Source organism: Oncorhynchus keta, chromosome 26 (genome assembly GCF_023373465.1).
Source record: "Oncorhynchus keta strain PuntledgeMale-10-30-2019 chromosome 26, Oket_V2, whole genome shotgun sequence".
NCBI lineage: Eukaryota > Metazoa > Chordata > Actinopteri > Salmoniformes > Salmonidae > Oncorhynchus > Oncorhynchus keta.
In genome coordinates this window covers 5,277,980-5,302,413 of record NC_068446.1, presented here as the reverse complement: position 1 = coordinate 5,302,413, position 24,434 = coordinate 5,277,980, and the positions used below count along the sequence as shown (strand labels likewise).

General features: G+C 45.7%; 1 protein-coding gene and 1 long non-coding RNA gene across 9 annotated transcripts in view; both read left to right on the top strand.

Annotated features, from left to right (window-relative positions):
* The window catches only part of LOC118379363 (VWFA and cache domain-containing protein 1), a 135,540-nt gene that overhangs the window by 47,647 nt on the left and 63,459 nt on the right, over window positions 1-24,434 (top strand). The window lies entirely within an intron of this gene.
* LOC127911990 (uncharacterized) lies at window positions 557-17,741 on the top strand. Of its 8 annotated transcripts, none has more exons than XR_008079997.1 (4): window positions 557-597; window positions 3,696-3,752; window positions 15,851-15,926; window positions 17,673-17,741. It is a non-coding gene; the product is annotated as an uncharacterized LOC127911990 (long non-coding RNA). The 8 variants fall into 8 exon arrangements; XR_008079998.1 differs by lacking the exon at window positions 17,673-17,741 and adding an exon at window positions 16,685-16,753; XR_008079999.1 differs by lacking the exon at window positions 17,673-17,741 and adding an exon at window positions 16,609-16,677.

Sequence of the window (24,434 nt, the reverse complement as noted above, 5' to 3'; positions counted from 1 at the left end):
CTGTGTCCAGTGTGTTGAGGGGACAGTAATATTCAGAGACTATTGAGGTTAAAGTGATTCAGAAAGGCGACGTCCACTGTGTCCAGTGTGTTGAGGGGACAGTAATATTCAGAGACTATTGAGGTTAAAGTGATTCAGAAAGGCGGCGTCCACTGTGTCCAGTGTGTTGAGGGACAGTAATATTCAGAGACTATTGAGGTTAAAGTGATTCAGAAAGGCCACGTCCACTGTGTCCAGTGTGTTGAGGGGACAGTAATATTCAGAGACTATTGAGGTTAAAGTGATTCAGAAAGGCGACGTCCACTGTGTCCAGTGTGTTGAGGGGACAGTAATATTCAGAGACTATTGAGGTTAAAGTGATTCAGAAAGGCGACGTCCACTGTGTCCAGTGTGTTGAGGGGACAGTAATATTCAGAGACTATTGAGGTTAAAGTGATTCAGAAAGGCGACGTCCACTGTGTCCAGTGTGTTGAGGGGACAGTAATATTCAGAGACTATTGAGGTTAAAGTGATTCAGAAAGGTCACGTCCACTGTGTCCAGTGTGTTGAGGGGACAGTAATATTCAGAGACTATTGAGGTTAAAGCGATTCAGAAAGGTCACGTCCACTGTGCCCAGTGTGTTGAGGGGACAGTAATATTCAGAGACTATTGAGGTTAAAGTGATTCAGAAAGGTCACGTCCACTGTGCCCAGTGTGTTGAGGGACAGTAATATTCAGAGACTATTGAGGTTAAAGTGATTCAGAAAGGCGACGTCCACTGTGTCCAGTGTGTTGAGGGACAGTAATATTCAGAGACTATTGAGGTTAAAGTGATTCAGAAAGGTCACGTCCACTGTGCCCAGTGTGTTGAGGGGACAGTAATATTCAGAGACTATTGAGGTTAAAGTGATTCAGAAAGGCGCGTCCACTGTGTCCAGTGTGTTGAGGGACAGTAATATTCAGTGACTATTGAGGTTAAAGTGATTCAGAAAGGCCACGTCCACTGTGTCCAGTGTGTTGAGGGGACAGTAATATTCAGAGACTATTGAGGTTAAAGTGATTCAGAAAGGCGACGTCCACTGTGTCCAGTGTGTTGAGGGGACAGTAATATTCAGAGACTATTGAGGTTAAAGTGATTCAGAAAGGCCACGTCCACTGTGTCCAGTGTGTTGAGGGGACAGTAATATTCAGAGACTATTGAGGTTAAAGTGATTCAGAAAGGCGACGTCCACTGTGTCCAGTGTGTTGAGGGGACAGTAATATTCAGAGACTATTGAGGTTAAAGTGATTCAGAAAGGCGACGTCCACTGTGTCCAGTGTGTTGAGGGGACAGTAATATTCAGAGACTATTGAGGTTAAAGTGATTCAGAAAGGCCACGTCCACTGTGTCCAGTGTGTTGAGGGGACAGTAATATTCAGAGACTATTGAGGTTAAAGTGATTCAGAAAGGCGACGTCCACTGTGTCCAGTGTGTTGAGGGGACAGTAATATTCAGTGACTATTGAGGTTAAAGTGATTCAGAAAGGTCACGTCCACTGTGTCCAGTGTGTTGAGGGGACAGTAATATTCAGAGACTATTGAGGTTAAAGTGATTCAGAAAGGCCACGTCCACTGTGTCCAGTGTGTTGAGGGACAGTAATATTCAGAGACTATTGAGGTTAAAGTGATTCAGAAAGGCGGCGTCCACTGTGTCCAGTGTGTTGAGGGGACAGTAATATTCAGTGACTATTGAGGTTAAAGTGATTCAGAAAGGTCACGTCCACTGTGCCCAGTGTGTTGAGGGGACAGTAATATTCAGAGACTATTGAGGTTAAAGTGATTCAGAAAGGTCACGTCCACTGTGTCCAGTGTGTTGAGGGACAGTAATATTCAGAGACTATTGAGGTTAAAGTGATTCAGAAAGGTCACGTCCACTGTGTCCAGTGTGTTGAGGGGACAGTAATATTCAGAGACTATTGAGGTTAAAGTGATTCAGAAAGGTCACGTCCACTGTGTCCAGTGTGTTGAGGGACAGTAATATTCAGAGACTATTGAGGTTAAAGTGATTCAGAAAGGTCACGTCCACTGTGCCCAGTGTGTTGAGGGGACAGTAATATTCAGAGACTATTGAGGTTAAAGTGATTCAGAAAGGCGCGTCCACTGTGTCCAGTGTGTTGAGGGGACAGTAATATTCAGTGACTATTGAGGTTAAAGTGATTCAGAAAGGCCACGTCCACTGTGTCCAGTGTGTTGAGGGACAGTAATATTCAGAGACTATTGAGGTTAAAGTGATTCAGAAAGGCGGCGTCCACTGTGTCCAGTGTGTTGAGGGGACAGTAATATTCAGTGACTATTGAGGTTAAAGTGATTCAGAAAGGCCACGTCCACTGTGTCCAGTGTGTTGAGGGGACAGTAATATTCAGAGACTATTGAGGTTAAAGTGATTCAGAAAGGCGACGTCCACTGTGTCCAGTGTGTTGAGGGACAGTAATATTCAGTGACTATTGAGGTTAAAGTGATTCAGAAAGGTCACGTCCACTGTGTCCAGTGTGTTGAGGGGACAGTAATATTCAGAGACTATTGAGGTTAAAGTGATTCAGAAAGGCCACGTCCACTGTGTCCAGTGTGTTGAGGGGACAGTAATATTCAGAGACTATTGAGGTTAAAGTGATTCAGAAAGGCGGCGTCCACTGTGTCCAGTGTGTTGAGGGGACAGTAATATTCAGTGACTATTGAGGTTAAAGTGATTCAGAAAGGTCACGTCCACTGTGTCCAGTGTGTTGAGGGACAGTAATATTCAGTGACTATTGAGGTTAAAGTGATTCAGAAAGGCGACGTCCACTGTGTCCAGTGTGTTGAGGGGACAGTAATATTCAGAGACTATTGAGGTTAAAGTGATTCAGAAAGGTCACGTCCACTGTGTCCAGTGTGTTGAGGGGACAGTAATATTCAGTGACTATTGAGGTTAAAGTGATTCAGAAAGGCGACGTCCACTGTGTCCAGTGTGTTGAGGGGACAGTAATATTCAGTGACTATTGAGGTTAAAGTGATTCAGAAAGGCCCGTCCACTGTGTCCAGTGTGTTGAGGGGACAGTAATATTCAGAGACTATTGAGGTTAAAGTGATTCAGAAGGCGACGTCCACTGTGTCCAGTGTGTTGAGGGACAGTAATATTCAGTGACTATTGAGGTTAAAGTGATTCAGAAAGGCCCGTCCACTGTGCCCAGTGTGTTGAGGGACAGTAATATTCAGTGACTATTGAGGTTAAAGTGATTCAGAAAGGCCACGTCCACTGTGTCCAGTGTGTTGAGGGGACAGTAATATTCAGAGACTATTGAGGTTAAAGTGATTCAGAAAGGTCCGTCCACTGTGTCCAGTGTGTTGAGGGGACAGTAATATTCAGAGACTATTGAGGTTAAAGTGATTCAGAAAGGTCACGTCCACTGTGTCCAGTGTGTTGAGGGACAGTAATATTCAGAGACTATTGAGGTTAAAGTGATTCAGAAAGGCGACGTCCACTGTGTCCAGTGTGTTGAGGGGACAGTAATATTCAGAGACTATTGAGGTTAAAGTGATTCAGAAAGGTCACGTCCACTGTGCCCAGTGTGTTGAGGGGACAGTAATATTCAGTGACTATTGAGGTTAAAGTGATTCAGAAAGGCGACGTCCACTGTGTCCAGTGTGTTGAGGGGACAGTAATATTCAGTGACTATTGAGGTTAAAGTGATTCAGAAAGGCCACGTCCACTGTGCCCAGTGTGTTGAGGGGACAGTAATATTCAGTGACTATTGAGGTTAAAGTGATTCAGAAGGCCACGTCCACTGTGTCCAGTGTGTTGAGGGGACAGTAATATTCAGTGACTATTGAGGTTAAAGTGATTCAGAAAGGCCACGTCCACTGTGCCCAGTGTGTTGAGGGGACAGTAATATTCAGTGACTATTGAGGTTAAAGTGATTCAGAAAGGCCACGTCCACTGTGTCCAGTGTGTTGAGGGACAGTAATATTCAGTGACTATTCAGGTTAAAGTGATTCAGAAAGGCCACGTCCACTGTGCCCAGTGTGTTGAGGGGACAGTAATATTCAGAGACTATTGAGGTTAAAGTGATTCAGAAAGGTCACGTCCACTGTGTCCAGTGTGTTGAGGGGACAGTAATATTCAGAGACTATTGAGGTTAAAGTGATTCAGAAAGGTCACGTCCACTGTGTCCAGTGTGTTGAGGGGACAGTAATATTCAGAGACTATTGAGGTTAAAGTGATTCAGAAAGGCGACGTCCACTGTGTCCAGTGTGTTGAGGGGACAGTAATATTCAGAGACTATTGAGGTTAAAGTGATTCAGAAAGGTGACGTCCACTGTGCCCAGTGTGTTGAGGGGACAGTAATATTCAGAGACTATTGAGGTTAAAGTGATTCAGAAAGGCGACGTCCACTGTGTCCAGTGTGTTGAGGGGACAGTAATATTCAGAGACTATTGAGGTTAAAGTGATTCAGAAAGGCCACGTCCACTGTGCCCAGTGTGTTGAGGGGACAGTAATATTCAGAGACTATTGAGGTTAAAGTGATTCAGAAAGGCGACGTCCACTGTGTCCAGTGTGTTGAGGGACAGTAATATTCAGAGACTATTCAGGTTAAAGTGATTCAGAAAGGCGACGTCCACTGTGCCCAGTGTGTTGAGGGGACAGTAATATTCAGAGACTATTGAGGTTAAAGTGATTCAGAAAGGCGACGTCCACTGTGCCCAGTGTGTTGAGGGGACAGTAATATTCAGAGACTATTCAGGTTAAAGTGATTCAGTGACGTCCACTGTGCCCAGTGTGTTGAGGGACAGTAATATTCAGAGACTATTCAGGTTAAAGTGATTCAGAAAGGCGACGTCCACTGTGCCCAGTGTGTTGAGGGGACAGTAATATTCAGAGACTATTCAGGTTAAAGTGATTCAGAAAGGCGACGTCCACTGTGCCCAGTGTGTTGAGGGACAGTAATATTCAGGACTATTCAGAGTTAAAGTGATTCAGAAAGGCGACGTCCACTGTGTCCAGTGTGTTGAGGGGACAGTAATATTCAGAGACTATTGAGGTTAAAGTGATTCAGAAAGGCGACGTCCACTGTGCCCAGTGTGTTGAGGGGACAGTAATATTCAGTGACTATTGAGGTTAAAGTGATTCAGAAAGGCGACGTCCACTGTGCCCAGTGTGTTGAGGGGACAGTAATATTCAGTGACTATTGAGGTTAAAGTGATTCAGAAAGGCGACGTCCACTGTGCCCAGTGTGTTGAGGGGACAGTAATATTCAGAGACTATTGAGGTTAAAGTGATTCAGAAAGGCCACGTCCACTGTGCCCAGTGTGTTGAGGGGACAGTAATATTCAGAGACTATTGAGGTTAAAGTGATTCAGAAAGGCGACGTCCACTGTGCCCAGTGTGTTGAGGGGACAGTAATATTCAGTGACTATTGAGGTTAAAGTGATTCAGAAAGGTCACGTCCACTGTGCCCAGTGTGTTGAGGGGACAGTAATATTCAGAGACTATTGAGGTTAAAGTGATTCAGAAAGGCGACGTCCACTGTGTCCAGTGTGTTGAGGGACAGTAATATTCAGAGACTATTGAGGTTAAAGTGATTCAGAAAGGTCACGTCCACTGTGCCCAGTGTGTTGAGGGGACAGTAATATTCAGAGACTATTGAGGTTAAAGTGATTCAGAAAGGCGCGTCCACTGTGTCCAGTGTGTTGAGGGGACAGTAATATTCAGAGACTATTGAGGTTAAAGTGATTCAGAAAGGTCACGTCCACTGTGCCCAGTGTGTTGAGGGGACAGTAATATTCAGAGACTATTGAGGTTAAAGTGATTCAGAAAGGCCACGTCCACTGTGTCCAGTGTGTTGAGGGGACAGTAATATTCAGAGACTATTGAGGTTAAAGTGATTCAGAAAGGCCACGTCCACTGTGTCCAGTGTGTTGAGGGACAGTAATATTCAGTGACTATTGAGGTTAAAGTGATTCAGAAAGGCGACGTCCACTGTGCCCAGTGTGTTGAGGGACAGTAATATTCAGAGACTATTCAGGTTGAGTGATTCAGAAAGGCGACGTCCACTGTGTCCAGTGTGTTGAGGGGACAGTAATATTCAGAGACTATTGAGGTTAAAGTGATTCAGAAAGGCACGTCCACTGTGCCCAGTGTGTTGAGGGGACAGTAATATTCAGTGACTATTGAGGTTAAAGTGATTCAGAAAGGCGACGTCCACTGTGCCCAGTGTGTTGAGGGACGGTAATATTCAGTGACTATTGAGGTTAAAGTGATTCAGAAAGGCGACGTCCACTGTGCCCAGTGTGTTGAGGGGACAGTAATATTCAGAGACTATTGAGGTTAAAGTGATTCAGAAAGGCACGTCCACTGTGCCCAGTGTGTTGAGGGACAGTAATATTCAGAGACTATTGAGGTTAAAGTGATTCAGAAAGGTCACGTCCACTGTGTCCAGTGTGTTGAGGGGACAGTAATATTCAGAGACTATTGAGGTTAAAGTGATTCAGAAAGGTCACGTCCACTGTGCCCAGTGTGTTGAGGGGACAGTAATATTCAGAGACTATTGAGGTTAAAGTGATTCAGAAAGGCGACGTCCACTGTGTCCAGTGTGTTGAGGGGACAGTAATATTCAGAGACTATTGAGGTTAAAGTGATTCAGAAAGGCCACGTCCACTGTGTCCAGTGTGTTGAGGGGACAGTAATATTCAGTGACTATTGAGGTTAAAGTGATTCAGAAAGGCGACGTCCACTGTGCCCAGTGTGTTGAGGGGACAGTAATATTCAGAGACTATTCAGGTTAAAGTGATTCAGAAAGGCGACGTCCACTGTGTCCAGTGTGTTGAGGGACAGTAATATTCAGAGACTATTGAGGTTAAAGTGATTCAGAAAGGCGACGTCCACTGTGCCCAGTGTGTTGAGGGGACAGTAATATTCAGTGACTATTGAGGTTAAAGTGATTCAGAAAGGCGACGTCCACTGTGCCCAGTGTGTTGAGGGGACGGTAATATTCAGTGACTATTGAGGTTAAAGTGATTCAGAAAGGCGACGTCCACTGTGCCCAGTGTGTTGAGGGGACAGTAATATTCAGAGACTATTGAGGTTAAAGTGATTCAGAAAGGCGCGTCCACTGTGCCCAGTGTGTTGAGGGACAGTAATATTCAGAGACTATTGAGGTTAAAGTGATTCAGAAAGGCGACGTCCAGTGTGTCCAGTGTGTTGAGGGGACGGTAATATTCAGAGACTATTGAGGTTAAAGTGATTCAGAAAGGCGACGTCCACTGTGTCCAGTGTGTTGAGGGGACAGTAATATTCAGTGACTATTGAGGTTAAAGTGATTCAGAAAGGCGACGTCCACTGTGTCCAGTGTGTTGAGGGGACAGTAATATTCAGAGACTATTGAGGTTAAAGTGATTCAGAAAGGCGACGTCCACTGTGCCCAGTGTGTTGAGGGGACAGTAATATTCAGAGACTATTGAGGTTAAAGTGATTCAGAAAGGCGACGTCCACTGTGTCCAGTGTGTTGAGGGGACAGTAATATTCAGAGACTATTGAGGTTAAAGTGATTCAGAAAGGCGACGTCCACTGTGCCCAGTGTGTTGAGGGGACAGTAATATTCAGAGACTATTGAGGTTAAAGTGATTCAGAAGGCGCGTCCACTGTGTCCAGTGTGTTGAGGGGACAGTAATATTCAGTGACTATTGAGGTTAAAGTGATTCAGAAAGGCGACGTCCACTGTGCCCAGTGTGTTGAGGGGACAGTAATATTCAGAGACTATTGAGGTTAAAGTGATTCAGAAAGGCGACGTCCACTGTGCCCAGTGTGTTGAGGGGACAGTAATATTCAGAGACTATTGAGGTTAAAGTGATTCAGAAAGGCCACGTCCACTGTGTCCAGTGTGTTGAGGGGACAGTAATATTCAGTGACTATTGAGGTTAAAGTGATTCAGAAAGGTCACGTCCACTGTGTCCAGTGTGTTGAGGGGACAGTAATATTCAGAGACTATTGAGGTTAAAGTGATTCAGAAAGGTCACGTCCACTGTGCCCAGTGTGTTGAGGGGACAGTAATATTCAGAGACTATTGAGGTCAAAGTGATTCAGAAAGGTCACGTCCACTGTGCCCAGTGTGTTGAGGGGACAGTAATATTCAGAGACTATTGAGGTTAAAGTGATTCAGAAAGGCGACGTCCACTGTGTCCAGTGTGTTGAGGGGACAGTAATATTCAGAGACTATTGAGGTTAAAGTGATTCAGAAAGGCCACGTCCACTGTGTCCAGTGTGTTGAGGGGACAGTAATATTCAGAGACTATTGAGGTTAAAGTGATTCAGAAAGGCGACGTCCACTGTGCCCAGTGTGTTGAGGGGACAGTAATATTCAGTGACTATTGAGGTTAAAGTGATTCAGAAAGGCGACGTCCACTGTGCCCAGTGTGTTGAGGGGACAGTAATATTCAGAGACTATTGAGGTTAAAGTGATTCAGAAAGGCCACGTCCACTGTGTCCAGTGTGTTGAGGGACAGTAATATTCAGTGACTATTGAGGTTAAAGTGATTCAGAAAGGCCACGTCCACTGTGTCCAGTGTGTTGAGGGGACAGTAATATTCAGAGACTATTGAGGTTAAAGTGATTCAGAAAGGTCACGTCCACTGTGTCCAGTGTGTTGAGGGGACAGTAATATTCAGAGACTATTGAGGTTAAAGTGATTCAGAAAGGTCACGTCCACTGTGTCCAGTGTGTTGAGGGGACAGTAATATTCAGAGACTATTGAGGTTAAAGTGATTCAGAAAGGCGCGTCCACTGTGCCCAGTGTGTTGAGGGGACAGTAATATTCAGTGACTATTGAGGTTAAAGTGATTCAGAAAGGCCACGTCCACTGTGTCCAGTGTGTTGAGGGGACAGTAATATTCAGTGACTATTGAGGTTAAAGTGATTCAGAAAGGCCACGTCCACTGTGTCCAGTGTGTTGAGGGGACAGTAATATTCAGTGACTATTGAGGTTAAAGTGATTCAGAAGGCGACGTCCACTGTGTCCAGTGTGTTGAGGGGACAGTAATATTCAGTGACTATTGAGGTTAAAGTGATTCAGAAAGGCGCGTCCACTGTGTCCAGTGTGTTGAGGGGACAGTAATATTCAGTGACTATTGAGGTTAAAGTGATTCAGAAAGGCCACGTCCACTGTGTCCAGTGTGTTGAGGGACAGTAATATTCAGTGACTATTGAGGTTAAAGTGATTCAGAAAGGCCACGTCCACTGTGTCCAGTGTGTTGAGGGGACAGTAATATTCAGTGACTATTGAGGTTAAAGTGATTCAGAAAGGCGACGTCCACTGTGTCCAGTGTGTTGAGGGGACAGTAATATTCAGTGACTATTGAGGTTAAAGTGATTCAGAAAGGCGACGTCCACTGTGCCCAGTGTGTTGAGGGGACAGTAATATTCAGTGACTATTGAGGTTAAAGTGATTCAGAAAGGCCCGTCCACTGTGTCCAGTGTGTTGAGGGGACAGTAATATTCAGTGACTATTGAGGTTAAAGTGATTCAGAAAGGCCACGTCCACTGTGTCCAGTGTGTTGAGGGGACAGTAATATTCAGTGACTATTCAGGTTAAAGTGATTCAGAAAGGTCACGTCCACTGTGTCCAGTGTGTTGAGGGGACAGTAATATTCAGTGACTATTCAGGTTAAAGTGATTCAGAAAGGTCACGTCCACTGTGTCCAGTGTGTTGAGGGACAGTAATATTCAGTGACTATTGAGGTTAAAGTGATTCAGAAAGGCACGTCCACTGTGCCCAGTGTGTTGAGGGGACAGTAATATTCAGTGACTATTGAGGTTAAAGTGATTCAGAAAGGCCACGTCCACTGTGTCCAGTGTGTTGAGGGGACAGTAATATTCAGTGACTATTGAGGTTAAAGTGATTCAGAAAGGCCACGTCCACTGTGCCCAGTGTGTTGAGGGACAGTAATATTCAGAGACTATTGAGGTTAAAGTGATTCAGAAAGGCGACGTCCACTGTGTCCAGTGTGTTGAGGGGACAGTAATATTCAGTGACTATTGAGGTTAAAGTGATTCAGAAAGGCGCGTCCACTGTGTCCAGTGTGTTGAGGGGACAGTAATATTCAGAGACTATTGAGGTTAAAGTGATTCAGAAAGGCGACGTCCACTGTGCCCAGTGTGTTGAGGGACAGTAATATTCAGTGACTATTGAGGTTAAAGTGATTCAGAAAGGCGACGTCCACTGTGCCCAGTGTGTTGAGGGACGGTAATATTCAGTGACTATTGAGGTTAAAGTGATTCAGAAAGGCGACGTCCACTGTGCCCAGTGTGTTGAGGGACAGTAATATTCAGAGACTATTGAGGTTAAAGTGATTCCAGAAAGGCGACGTCCACTGTGCCCAGTGTGTTGAGGGGACAGTAATATTCAGAGACTATTGAGGTTAAAGTGATTCAGAAAGGCCACGTCCACTGTGTCCAGTGTGTTGAGGGACGGTAATATTCAGTGACTATTGAGGTTAAAGTGATTCAGAAAGGCGACGTCCACTGTGTCCAGTGTGTTGAGGGACAGTAATATTCAGTGACTATTGAGGTTAAAGTGATTCAGAAAGGCGACGTCCACTGTGTCCAGTGTGTTGAGGGACAGTAATATTCAGAGACTATTGAGGTTAAAGTGATTCAGAAAGGCACGTCCACTGTGCCCAGTGTGTTGAGGGGACAGTAATATTCAGAGACTATTGAGGTTAAAGTGATTCAGAAAGGCGACGTCCACTGTGCCCAGTGTGTTGAGGGACAGTAATATTCAGAGACTATTGAGGTTAAAGTGATTCAGAAAGGCGACGTCCACTGTGCCCATTGTGTTGAGGGACAGTAATATTCAGAGACTATTGAGGTTAAAGTGATTCAGAAAGGCGCGTCCACTGTGTCCAGTGTGTTGAGGGACAGTAATATTCAGTGACTATTGAGGTTAAAGTGATTCAGAAAGGCGACGTCCACTGTGCCCAGTGTGTTGAGGGGACAGTAATATTCAGAGACTATTGAGGTTAAAGTGATTCAGAAAGGCGACGTCCACTGTGCCCAGTGTGTTGAGGGGACAGTAATATTCAGAGACTATTGAGGTTAAAGTGATTCAGAAAGGCCACGTCCACTGTGTCCAGTGTGTTGAGGGGACAGTAATATTCAGTGACTATTGAGGTTAAAGTGATTCAGAAAGGTCACGTCCACTGTGTCCAGTGTGTTGAGGGGACAGTAATATTCAGAGACTATTGAGGTTAAAGTGATTCAGAAAGGTCACGTCCACTGTGCCCAGTGTGTTGAGGGGACAGTAATATTCAGAGACTATTGAGGTTAAAGTGATTCAGAAAGGTCACGTCCACTGTGCCCAGTGTGTTGAGGGGACAGTAATATTCAGAGACTATTGAGGTTAAAGTGATTCAGAAAGGCGACGTCCACTGTGTCCAGTGTGTTGAGGGGACAGTAATATTCAGAGACTATTGAGGTTAAAGTGATTCAGAAGGTCACGTCCACTGTGTCCAGTGTGTTGAGGGACAGTAATATTCAGAGACTATTGAGGTTAAAGTGATTCAGAAAGGCGACGTCCACTGTGCCCAGTGTGTTGAGGGGACAGTAATATTCAGTGACTATTGAGGTTAAAGTGATTCAGAAAGGCGCGTCCACTGTGCCCAGTGTGTTGAGGGGACAGTAATATTCAGAGACTATTGAGGTTAAAGTGATTCAGAAAGGCCACGTCCACTGTGCCCAGTGTGTTGAGGGGACAGTAATATTCAGTGACTATTGAGGTTAAAGTGATTCAGAAAGGCCACGTCCACTGTGTCCAGTGTGTTGAGGGACAGTAATATTCAGAGACTATTGAGGTTAAAGTGATTCAGAAGGTCACGTCCACTGTGTCCAGTGTGTTGAGGGGACAGTAATATTCAGAGACTATTGAGGTTAAAGTGATTCAGAAAGGTCACGTCCACTGTGTCCAGTGTGTTGAGGGGACAGTAATATTCAGAGACTATTGAGGTTAAAGTGATTCAGAAAGGCGACGTCCACTGTGCCCAGTGTGTTGAGGGGACAGTAATATTCAGTGACTATTGAGGTTAAAGTGATTCAGAAAGGCGACGTCCACTGTGTCCAGTGTGTTGAGGGGACAGTAATATTCAGTGACTATTGAGGTTAAAGTGATTCAGAAAGGCGACGTCCACTGTGTCCAGTGTGTTGAGGGGACAGTAATATTCAGTGACTATTGAGGTTAAAGTGATTCAGAAAGGCGACGTCCACTGTGTCCAGTGTGTTGAGGGGACAGTAATATTCAGTGACTATTGAGGTTAAAGTGATTCAGAAAGGCGACGTCCACTGTGTCCAGTGTGTTGAGGGGACAGTAATATTCAGTGACTATTGAGGTTAAAGTGATTCAGAAAGGCGACGTCCACTGTGTCCAGTGTGTTGAGGGACAGTAATATTCAGTGACTATTGAGGTTAAAGTGATTCAGAAAGGCCACGTCCACTGTGTCCAGTGTGTTGAGGGGACAGTAATATTCAGTGACTATTGAGGTTAAAGTGATTCAGAAAGGCGGCGTCCACTGTGTCCAGTGTGTTGAGGGGACAGTAATATTCAGTGACTATTGAGGTTAAAGTGATTCAGAAAGGCGCGTCCACTGTGCCCAGTGTGTTGAGGGACAGTAATATTCAGTGACTATTGAGGTTAAAGTGATTCAGAAAGGCCACGTCCACTGTGTCCAGTGTGTTGAGGGACAGTAATATTCAGTGACTATTGAGGTTAAAGTGATTCAGAAAGGCCACGTCCACTGTGTCCAGTGTGTTGAGGGGACAGTAATATTCAGTGACTATTCAGGTTAAAGTGATTCAGAAAGGTCACGTCCACTGTGTCCAGTGTGTTGAGGGACGGTAATATTCAGTGACTATTCAGGTTAAAGTGATTCAGAAAGGTCACGTCCACTGTGTCCAGTGTGTTGAGGGGACGGTAATATTCAGTGACTATTGAGGTTAAAGTGATTCAGAAAGGCGACGTCCACTGTGCCCAGTGTGTTGAGGGGACAGTAATATTCAGTGACTATTGAGGTTAAAGTGATTCAGAAAGGCCACGTCCACTGTGTCCAGTGTGTTGAGGGGACAGTAATATTCAGTGACTATTGAGGTTAAAGTGATTCAGAAAGGCCACGTCCACTGTGTCCAGTGTGTTGAGGGGACAGTAATATTCAGTGACTATTCAGGTTAAAGTGATTCAGAAAGGTCACGTCCACTGTGTCCAGTGTGTTGAGGGGACGGTAATATTCAGTGACTATTCAGGTTAAAGTGATTCAGAAAGGTCACGTCCACTGTGTCCAGTGTGTTGAGGGGACGGTAATATTCAGTGACTATTGAGGTTAAAGTGATTCAGAAAGGCGACGTCCACTGTGTCCAGTGTGTTGAGGGGACAGTAATATTCAGAGACTATTGAGGTTAAAGTGATTCAGAAAGGCCACGTCCACTGTGCCCAGTGTGTTGAGGGGACAGTAATATTCAGAGACTATTGAGGTTAAAGTGATTCAGAAAGGCCACGTCTACTGTGTCCAGTGTGTTGAGGGGACAGTAATATTCAGAGACTATTGAGGTTAAAGTGATTCAGAAAGGCGACGTCCACTGTGTCCAGTGTGTTGAGGGGACAGTAATATTCAGAGACTATTGAGGTTAAAGTGATTCAGAAAGGCACGTCCACTGTGCCCAGTGTGTTGAGGGGACAGTAATATTCAGAGACTATTGAGGTTAAAGTGATTCAGAAAGGCGACGTCCACTGTGCCCAGTGTGTTGAGGGGACAGTAATATTCAGTGACTATTGAGGTTAAAGTGATTCAGAAAGGCCACGTCCACTGTGCCCAGTGTGTTGAGGGGACAGTAATATTCAGAGACTATTGAGGTTAAAGTGATTCAGAAAGGTCACGTCCACTGTGTCCAGTGTGTTGAGGGGACAGTAATATTCAGAGACTATTGAGGTTAAAGTGATTCAGAAAGGCGACATCCACTGTGCCCAGTGTGTTGAGGGGACAGTAATATTCAGTGACTATTGAGGTTAAAGTGATTCAGAAAGGCGACGTCCACTGTGCCCAGTGTGTTGAGGGACAGTAATATTCAGAGACTATTGAGGTTAAAGTGATTCAGAAAGGCGACGTCCACTGTGCCCAGTGTGTTGAGGGACAGTAATATTCAGAGACTATTGAGGTTAAAGTGATTCAGAAAGGCCACGTCCACTGTGTCCAGTGTGTTGAGGGGACAGTAATATTCAGTGACTATTGAGGTTAAAGTGATTCAGAAAGGTCACGTCCACTGTGTCCAGTGTGTTGAGGGGACAGTAATATTCAGAGACTATTGAGGTCAAAGTGATTCAGAAAGGTCACGTCCACTGTGCCCAGTGTGTTGAGGGACAGTAATATTCAGAGACTATTGAGGTTAAAGTGATTCAGAAAGGCGGCGTCCACTGTGTCCAGTGTGTTGAGGGGACAGTAATATTCAGAGACTATTGAGGTTAAAGTGATTCAGAAAGGTCACGTCCACTGTGTCCAGTGTGTTGAGGGACAGTAATATTCAGAGACTATTGAGGTTAAAGTGATTCAGAAAGGCGACGTCCACTGTGCCCAGTGTGTTGAGGGACAGTAATATTCAGTGACTATTGAGGTTAAAGTGATTCAGAAAGGCGACGTCCACTGTGCCCAGTGTGTTGAGGGACAGTAATATTCAGAGACTATTGAGGTTAAAGTGATTCAGAAAGGCGACGTCCACTGTGTCCAGTGTGTTGAGGGGACAGTAATATTCAGAGACTATTGAGGTCAAAGTGATTCAGAAAGGCGACGTCCACTGTGCCCAGTGTGTTGAGGGGACAGTAATATTCAGAGACTATTGAGGTTAAAGTGATTCAGAAAGGCCACGTCCACTGTGTCCAGTGTGTTGAGGGGACAGTAATATTCAGTGACTATTGAGGTTAAAGTGATTCAGAAAGGCCACGTCCACTGTGTCCAGTGTGTTGAGGGGACAGTAATATTCAGAGACTATTGAGGTTAAAGTGATTCAGAAAGGCGACGTCCACTGTGTCCAGTGTGTTGAGGGGACAGTAATATTCAGAGACTATTGAGGTTAAAGTGATTCAGAAAGGCCACGTCCACTGTGTCCAGTGTGTTGAGGGGACAGTAATATTCAGTGACTATTGAGGTTAAAGTGATTCAGAAAGGCCACGTCCACTGTGCCCAGTGTGTTGAGGGGACTATAATATTCAGAGACTATTGAGGTTAAAGTGATTCAGAAAGGCGACGTCCACTGTGTCCAGTGTGTTGAGGGGACAGTAATATTCAGTGACTATTGAGGTTAAAGTGATTCAGAAAGGCGACGTCCACTGTGTCCAGTGTGTTGAGGGGACAGTAATATTCAGTGACTATTGAGGTTAAAGTGATTCAGAAAGGCGACGTCCACTGTGTCCAGTGTGTTGAGGGGACAGTAATATTCAGTGACTATTGAGGTTAAAGTGATTCAGAAAGGCGACGTCCACTGTGTCCAGTGTGTTGAGGGGACAGTAATATTCAGTGACTATTGAGGTTAAAGTGATTCAGAAAGGCGACGTCCACTGTGCCCAGTGTGTTGAGGGGACAGTAATATTCAGTGACTATTGAGGTTAAAGTGATTCAGAAAGGCCACGTCCACTGTGTCCAGTGTGTTGAGGGGACAGTAATATTCAGTGACTATTGAGGTTAAAGTGATTCAGAAAGGCCACGTCCACTGTGTCCAGTGTGTTGAGGGACGGTAATATTCAGTGACTATTGAGGTTAAAGTGATTCAGAAAGGCGACGTCCACTGTGTCCAGTGTGTTGAGGGGACAGTAATATTCAGTGACTATTGAGGTTAAAGTGATTCAGAAAGGCGACGTCCACTGTGTCCAGTGTGTTGAGGGGACAGTAATATTCAGTGACTATTGAGGTTAAAGTGATTCAGAAAGGCCACGTCCACTGTGTCCAGTGTGTTGAGGGACAGTAATATTCAGTGACTATTGAGGTTAAAGTGATTCAGAAAGGCCACGTCCACTGTGTCCAGTGTGTTGAGGGGACAGTAATATTCAGTGACTATTGAGGTTAAAGTGATTCAGAAAGGCGGCGTCCACTGTGTCCAGTGTGTTGAGGGGACAGTAATATTCAGTGACTATTGAGGTTAAAGTGATTCAGAAAGGCGACGTCCACTGTGCCCAGTGTGTTGAGGGGACAGTAATATTCAGTGTCTATTGAGGTTAAAGTGATTCAGAAAGGCCACGTCCACTGTGTCCAGTGTGTTGAGGGGACAGTAATATTCAGTGACTATTGAGGTTAAAGTGATTCAGAAAGGCCACGTCCACTGTGTCCAGTGTGTTGAGGGGACAGTAATATTCAGTGACTATTCAGGTTAAAGTGATTCAGAAAGGTCACGTCCACTGTGTCCAGTGTGTTGAGGGGACGGTAATATTCAGTGACTATTCAGGTTAAAGTGATTCAGAAAGGTCACGTCCACTGTGTCCAGTGTGTTGAGGGACGGTAATATTCAGTGACTATTGAGGTTAAAGTGATTCAGAAAGGCGACGTCCACTGTGCCCAGTGTGTTGAGGGGACAGTAATATTCAGTGACTATTGAGGTTAAAGTGATTCAGAAAGGCCACGTCCACTGTGTCCAGTGTGTTGAGGGGACAGTAATATTCAGTGACTATTGAGGTTAAAGTGATTCAGAAAGGCCACGTCCACTGTGTCCAGTGTGTTGAGGGGACAGTAATATTCAGTGACTATTCAGGTTAAAGTGATTCAGAAAGGTCACGTCCACTGTGTCCAGTGTGTTGAGGGGACGGTAATATTCAGTGACTATTCAGGTTAAAGTGATTCAGAAAGGTCACGTCCACTGTGTCCAGTGTGTTTAGGGGACAGTAATATTCAGTGACTATTGAGGTTAAAGTGATTCAGAAAGGCGACGTCCACTGTGTCCAGTGTGTTGAGGGGACAGTAATATTCAGAGACTATTGAGGTTAAAGTGATTCAGAAAGGCCACGTCCACTGTGCCCAGTGTGTTGAGGGGACAGTAATATTCAGAGACTATTGAGGTTAAAGTGATTCAGAAAGGTCACGTCCACTGTGTCCAGTGTGTTGAGGGGACAGTAATATTCAGAGACTATTGAGGTTAAAGTGATTCAGAAAGGTCACGTCCACTGTGTCCAGTGTGTTGAGGGGACAGTAATATTCAGTGACTATTGAGGTTAAAGTGATTCAGAAAGGCGACGTCCACTGTGCCCAGTGTGTTGAGGGGACAGTAATATTCAGAGACTATTGAGGTTAAAGTGATTCAGAAAGGCGACGTCCACTGTGTCCAGTGTGTTGAGGGGACAGTAATATTCAGAGACTATTGAGGTTAAAGTGATTCAGAAAGGCGACGTCCACTGTGTCCAGTGTGTTGAGGGGACAGTAATATTCAGAGACTATTGAGGTTAAAGTGATTCAGAAAGGCGACGTCCACTGTGTCCAGTGTGTTGAGGGGACAGTAATATTCAGTGACTATTGAGGTTAAAGTGATTCAGAAAGGCGACGTCCACTGTGCCCAGTGTGTTGAGGGGACAGTAATATTCAGAGACTATTGAGGTTAAAGTGATTCAGAAAGGCGACGTCCACTGTGTCCAGTGTGTTGAGGGGACAGTAATATTCAGAGACTATTGAGGTTAAAGTGATTCAGAAAGGCCACGTCCACTGTGTCCAGTGTGTTGAGGGGACAGTAATATTCAGTGACTATTGAGGTTAAAGTGATTCAGAAAGGCGACGTCCACTGTGCCCAGTGTGTTGAGGGGACAGTAATATTCAGAGACTATTGAGGTTAAAGTGATTCAGAAAGGCGACGTCCACTGTGTCCAGTGTGTTGAGGGGACAGTAATATTCAGAGACTATTGAGGTTAAAGTGATTCAGAAAGGCGACGTCCACTGTGTCCAGTGTGTTGAGGGGACAGTAATATTCAGAGACTATTGAGGTTAAAGTGATTCAGAAAGGTCACGTCCACTGTGTCCAGTGTGTTGAGGGGACAGTAATATTCAGAGACTATTGAGGTTAAAGTGATTCAGAAAGGTCACGTCCACTGTGTCCAGTGTGTTGAGGGGACAGTAATATTCAGTGACTATTGAGGTCAAAGTGATTCAGAAAGGTCACGTCCACTGTGTCCAGTGTGTTGAGGGACAGTAATATTCAGAGACTATTGAGGTTAAAGTGATTCAGAAAGGCGACGTCCACTGTGCCCAGTGTGTTGAGGGGACAGTAATATTCAGTGACTATTGAGGTTAAAGTGATTCAGAAAGGTCACGTCCACTGTGCCCAGTGTGTTGAGGGGACAGTAATATTCAGTGACTATTGAGGTTAAATTGCGGACTGTCAGCTTACATTAAAAAAAAAATCAATTTCTGGTGATTCGTTTAAAATCTCCTGATTTTAGAATTGTACGTCGTCCACCCATTTTAGGGGACCAAAAGTACTGGGACAAATTCACTAATGTGTATTGAAGTAGTTAATAGTTAAGTATTTGGTCCCATATTCCTATGATTTACAGCCTGTACAAGATACACGGTTGTTGGATGCATTTCGCTGTTTGTTTTGGTTGTGTTTCAGAGTATTTTTTGGCCCAATAGGTAAACGATAAACAATATATCGTGCCATTTTGGAGTCACTTGTAATAGTATATAAGAATATAATGTTTCTAAACACTTCTACATGAACATCCATATGCTGCCATGAGTACGGAGAGTTCTGAATGAATCGTGAATACTGGTGAGTGGGAAGGTTACATACGCACAAATATCATATGCCTCCAAAAATGCTAACCTCCCCTGTTATTGTGATGGTGAGAGGTTAGCGTGTCTTGGGGATGTGATCTTTTGTGCGTCGAAGGTTCTCACGCAACATTCAGGACTATCCGTAGTCATGGTAGCATCCACGTTAATGTGGAAGTGTTCAGAAACACTCCACTTTTGACTATTTTAATACACACGTGAATTTGTCCCAATACTTTTGGTCCCCTAAAATGAGGGACTTTGTACGTAAAAGTGCTGTAATTTCTCTACGGTTCCCCCAATATGGATGAAAATACCCTCAAATTAAAGCCGCCAGTCTGCACTTTAACCTCATAGTCATTGTATCATGGAGTACAGATCCAAAACAACAGCATCTGTTAATGTCTCTCTCTGTGTGTGTGTGTGTGTGTGTGTGTGTGTGTGTGTGTGTGTGTGTGTGTGTGTGTGTGTGTGTGTGTGTGTGTGTGTGTGTGTGTGTGTGTGTGTGTGTGTGTGTGTGTGTGTGTGTGTGTGTGTGTGTGTGTGTGTGTGTGTGTGTGTTTTACGGGTCTGGTCACCGTTGGCAGAGCAAATAAGCTGGCACTGTTCGCTTACTGCCCATTCCTGCACTGCAGTGGTCGGTGATGTTTGGACTACATGGTTTGGTAGACCGGCTACTACTACTATACTATTTCCACTGGCTCAGTATAATGTACAGTACAGGGGTTGGTACTGGATCCGTTTAATCAATAGGTCATTTGATAGATATGTTTCTGCCCCACAGCTACTGATCCTGAATGCTAATCAATAAAAACATCTGTGAAGTTCACAGCTCTGTGTTGCTTGTTTTACAGCGGATCATTTCATAGGGAGTTGTCGTGTTGTTACATCACCAACATTTCAAGAATGAAGTTCAAAATGGGCGCTAGCGTGGCGGCTGTTCTTAAACCGGGCCTAACTAACACTCTACCTCTCTCTCTCTCTCCCTCTCTCTCTCTCTCTGTACAGTGAATTCAGAAAGTATTCAGAGCCTTTTCCACATTTTGTTACGTTACAGCCGTATTCTAAAATGGATGAAATTAAATGTTTCCCTCATCCCACTCCATAAGGACAAATTGAAAACAGGTTTTTATTTTTTTTGTGCAAATGTATCCAAAATAAAAAAACAGATTTACAGTTATTTACACAAGTATTCAGCCCCTTTGCTATGAGACTCGAAATTCAAGTGCATCATGTTTCTATTGATGATCCTTGAGATGTTTCTACAACTTGTATTGGATTCCACCTGTGGTAAATTCAAATAATTGGACATGATTTGGAAAGGCACACAGCTGTCTATTTAATGTCCCACAGTTGATAGTGCATGTCAGAGCAAAAACCAAGCCAAAGAGCTTTTGGGGCTCTGAGACAGGATTGTATCGAGGCACAGATCTGGGGAAAGGTACTAAAACATTTCAGCAGCATTGAAGGTTCCCAAGAACACAGTGGCCTCCATCATTCTTAAATGGAAGAAGTTTGGAACCACCAAGACTCTTCCTAGAGCTGGCAGCCCGGCAAAACTGAGCAATCAGGAGAGAAGGGCCTTGGTCAGGGAGGTGACCGAGAACCTGATGGTCCCTCTGACAGAGCTCCAGTTCCTCTGTGGAGATGGGAGAACCTTCCAGAAGGACAACCATCTCTGCAGCACTCCACTAATCAAGTCTTTATGGTAGAGTGGCCAGAATAAAGACAGTCCTTTACAGCCCACTTGGGGGCACCTAAAGGACTCTGGTCTGATGAAACCAAGATTTGGCTTGAATGCCAAGGGTCACGTCTGGAAGAAACCCGGCACCATCCCTATGGTGAAGCATGGTGGCGGCAGCATCATGCTGTGGGGATGTTTTTCAGAGGCACAAACTAGTCAGGATCGAGGGAAAGATGAACGGAGCAAAGTACAGAGAGATCCTTAAGACAAATCTGCTCCAGAGTGCTCAGGACCATAGACTGGGGCTAGGGTTCACCTTCCAACAGGACAACTACCCTAAGCACGCAGCCAAGACCAACGCAAGAGTGGCTTCGGGACAAGTCTCTGAATGTCCTTAGGTGGCCCAGCCAGAGCCTGGACTTGAACCCGGTTGAACATTTCTGGAGAGACCTGAAAATAGCTCTGCAGTGACGCTCCTCATCCAACCTGGCCGAGCTCGAGAGGATCTGCAAAGGGGAATGGGAGAAACTTCTCAAATACAGTTGTGCCAAGCTTGCCAAGCATACCCCAGGAGATTCGAGGCTGTAATCGCTGCTAAAGGTGCTTCGACAAAGTACTAAGCAAAGGGTTTGAGTACTTATGTAAATGTGATATTTCCATATTTTAGATTAAAAAAAATAATAAATAATTAGCAAACATTTCTATAAACCCATTTTTGCTTTGTCATTATGGGGTATAATGTGTAGAATGAGGGATAAAAAAATATATATTTTAGAAAAAGTCTGTAACAAAATGTGGAGGTACTTTCCGATTGGACAGTATATGTCTCCAGTAGTATCCATCTGTGGACTGTAGGTTAGGTTATAGGTTACCTCTTCTCGTGTGTGTGGACATTTAGTTACAGTATGTTTAAAATATATATTTTCTCAACTTTTTATTTCGAATTACATTTCCAGAAACCATGCTAAATGCATCTGACCAGTAGATAGATTAATAAAATGTTTTTCCATGTAGCTGTATTTTTCTTTTTTTTTTTTCTTCTTCAAAGAATGATTCTTAAGCTGTTCGAATTCATCAAAAATATTGACAAGATGTACGACAGTGTCTCTGCAGCAATTGCATTCCTCTAAGACTCTCTCTAATTGAGCATCACCAAGACCAGACGGTGCCAGCCCTGACATTGCTGGCATGGTTCTCCCCGGCTAGGAGGCAGGTGGGAAATTACACTTTGCCACCATGGCAGCCAAAACAGCACCAATTAGAGCTGAATCCACAGTGGGGAGGAAGCCCAAAGAAAAAAGACTGACTGAAAGACAGACAGAGAGACAGAAGCCTGGCTTTGAGACTGGCACCCTGGCTCCCCGACACCATCTCCCTCTCGTTACTCAGCCAGGAGACGAGCAGGGTGATGACATCTGCCACTCAGTAATGACATAGGCTGGCCATCTCCACTCATCCCAGAAATGTTTAAAGTGTAATGAACATGATTCTAGATGTTTATTTGCTTTAGCTTGTGTTTTTACTGTAATTCTACAGTCCAGGTTGCTGCTCTCTTCCCAGAGAGGCATGTAAAGAAAGGCGTGTGTTACCAGGAAATGAATTTCAGACCAAAATGAAGAAGATCCCACGTGGACTGAGCCAGACAGTGGAGTGGACATTTCCTATTAGAAGTCCTGAGCGTTATGTCTGTTTGGTCCTCTGGGGAGATGAGATGGAATCAGCAAAGCGAGAGAGACTGCAGACAATGAGCAGCTAGCCGGAGGTCAAAACAGCCTATAGATAGACTCATTGTTGTGTGTAGCCAGAGGACGAGGTGGTCACGCCAGTCTAATAGCCCAGTCTATCAGTGTGCCTGAGCCCCCAGAGACTCAGTAGACCAGAGGTGTGGAGGCTGTAGGCTGACGGTGACATTTATGTAAAAGGCCAGTCAGGGTTCGCGGAGGGGTTTCTGTGTTAACAACGACAACAACAAAATCCCTGGAATGACCTTGATGGGACCTTGATTTTATTCTCTGACATTCTCCCAGTCTACCCTGGTACTGACACGGGTCACAGGTCTCCTCCCTAACCCAGACCTAGCCGTAACAGCCCTGAACCAGAGCCACACAATGAAACTGTGTGGTCTGGGACCGTCTGGTCAGGGCTACAGCAACCACAGAGCCCCAACGTGTGTTGTAGTGAAGGTGGGAGGAGTAAACGGTAAGGCTGGGAGTAGTTGGTGAGGTTGGGTGCGATTTGTGGGTAGAGAGGGGGAGAAGGAGGGTGGTTTTGGCTAAGGAAAAGTAGTTCTAAATCACTAAACCTGTGCCTTGCAGGTCTTTTGGTTTCTCGTTCCTCTGGACTCATGAATGGGTATTTCTCAGTCTTAACCACACCGTGCTGTGGCTAGGGCTGCGAAGGCACTCGGACAGCTCAATCGTGGTTGAGACGCACCTAATAGTGAGTCCACGTTGGTCCTAATTGCTGGTCCGGCCCAGTCTGGGGGTACAGTAGTTTTGGTTGCGTCCCAAATGACAACCTACTACCGACATAGTGCACTACTTTTGACCGTAGCCCTTACGGGACCTTGTCAAAAGTAGTGCACTATGTAGGGGATATGGTGCCATCTTTGGACTCGCATATCGGGTGGCACTGTAATTCAGGGTGACGCCGCTGGCCCCTGTATAATGACATAATCGGAGGAGCGGTTGGGCTTGCGGCTTAATAGGAACAGCGACTGGCTGATTGGGTGTAGCTCGGTTAATGGTTCACAGCATATTTCTCCTGTTCCTGGCCTGGGCAGTGTTGGCAGGCATGCCTCATTATGGGATGTGAACAGATGTGGAGACTGGCTGCCGGTAGTGGAGACTGGCTGCCGGTAATGGAGACTGGCTGCCGGTAGTGGAGACTGGCTGCCGGTAGAGGAGACTGGCTGCCGGTAGTGGAGACTGGCTGCCGGTAGAGGAGACTGGCTGCCGGTAGAGGAGACTGGCTGCCGGTAGAGGAGACTGGCTGCCGGTAGAGGAGACTGGCTGCCGGTAGAGGAGACTGGCTGCCGGTAGAGGAGACTGGCTGCCGGTAATGGAGACTGGCTGCCGGTAATGGAGACTGGCTGCCGGTAGTGGAGACTGGCTGCCGGTAGTGGAGACTGGCTGCCGGTAGTGGAGACTGGCTGCCGGTAGAGGAGACTGGCTGCCGGTAGAGGAGACTGGCTGCCGGTAGAGGAGACTGGCTGCCGGTAGAGGAGACTGGCTGCCGGTAGAGGAGACTGGCTGCCGGTAGAGGAGACTGGCTGCCGGTAGTGGAGACTGGCTGCCGGTAGAGGAGACTGGCTGCCGGTAGTGGAGACTGGCTGCCGGTAGAGGAGACTGGCTGCCGGTAGTGGAGACTGGCTGCCGGTAGTGGAGACTGGCTGCCGGTAGTGGAGACTGGCTGCCGGTAGAGGAGACTGGCTGCCGGTAGAGGAGACTGGCTGCCGGTAGAGGAGACTGGCTGCCGGTAGAGGAGACTGGCTGCCGGTAATGGAGACTGGCTGCCGGTAGTGGAGACTGGCTGCCGGTAGAGGAGACTGGCTGCCGGTAGTGGAGACTGGCTGCCGGTAGTGGAGACTGGCTGCCGGTAGTGGAGACTGGCTGCCGGTAGTGGAGACTGGCTGCCGGTAGTGGAGACTGGCTGCCGGTAGAGGAGACTGGCTGCCGGTAGAGGAGACTGGCTGCCGGTAGAGGAGACTGGCTGCCGGTAGAGGAGACTGGCGGCCGGTAGAGGCGGTTCTCCCAAGTTATTATTTTCTTTTCTCCAGGTGGGGAGGGAATGTAGTGACTTGATTTGAGTCTTTGAGTCTTGTTTAAAGCCTACCGTGTGTTCTGAGTTTGTGTGCGTTATCAGTGCTTTTTTTTCAGGCTATGTAGCCTGTGCTTGAATGTGTAGGAGTGGGGGGGAGTTGCCACGGTCCTGTAGGTTCTAACGAGGTTGGTTCCCTGTGGGGGTTTTTCATTGGCTCCAGAG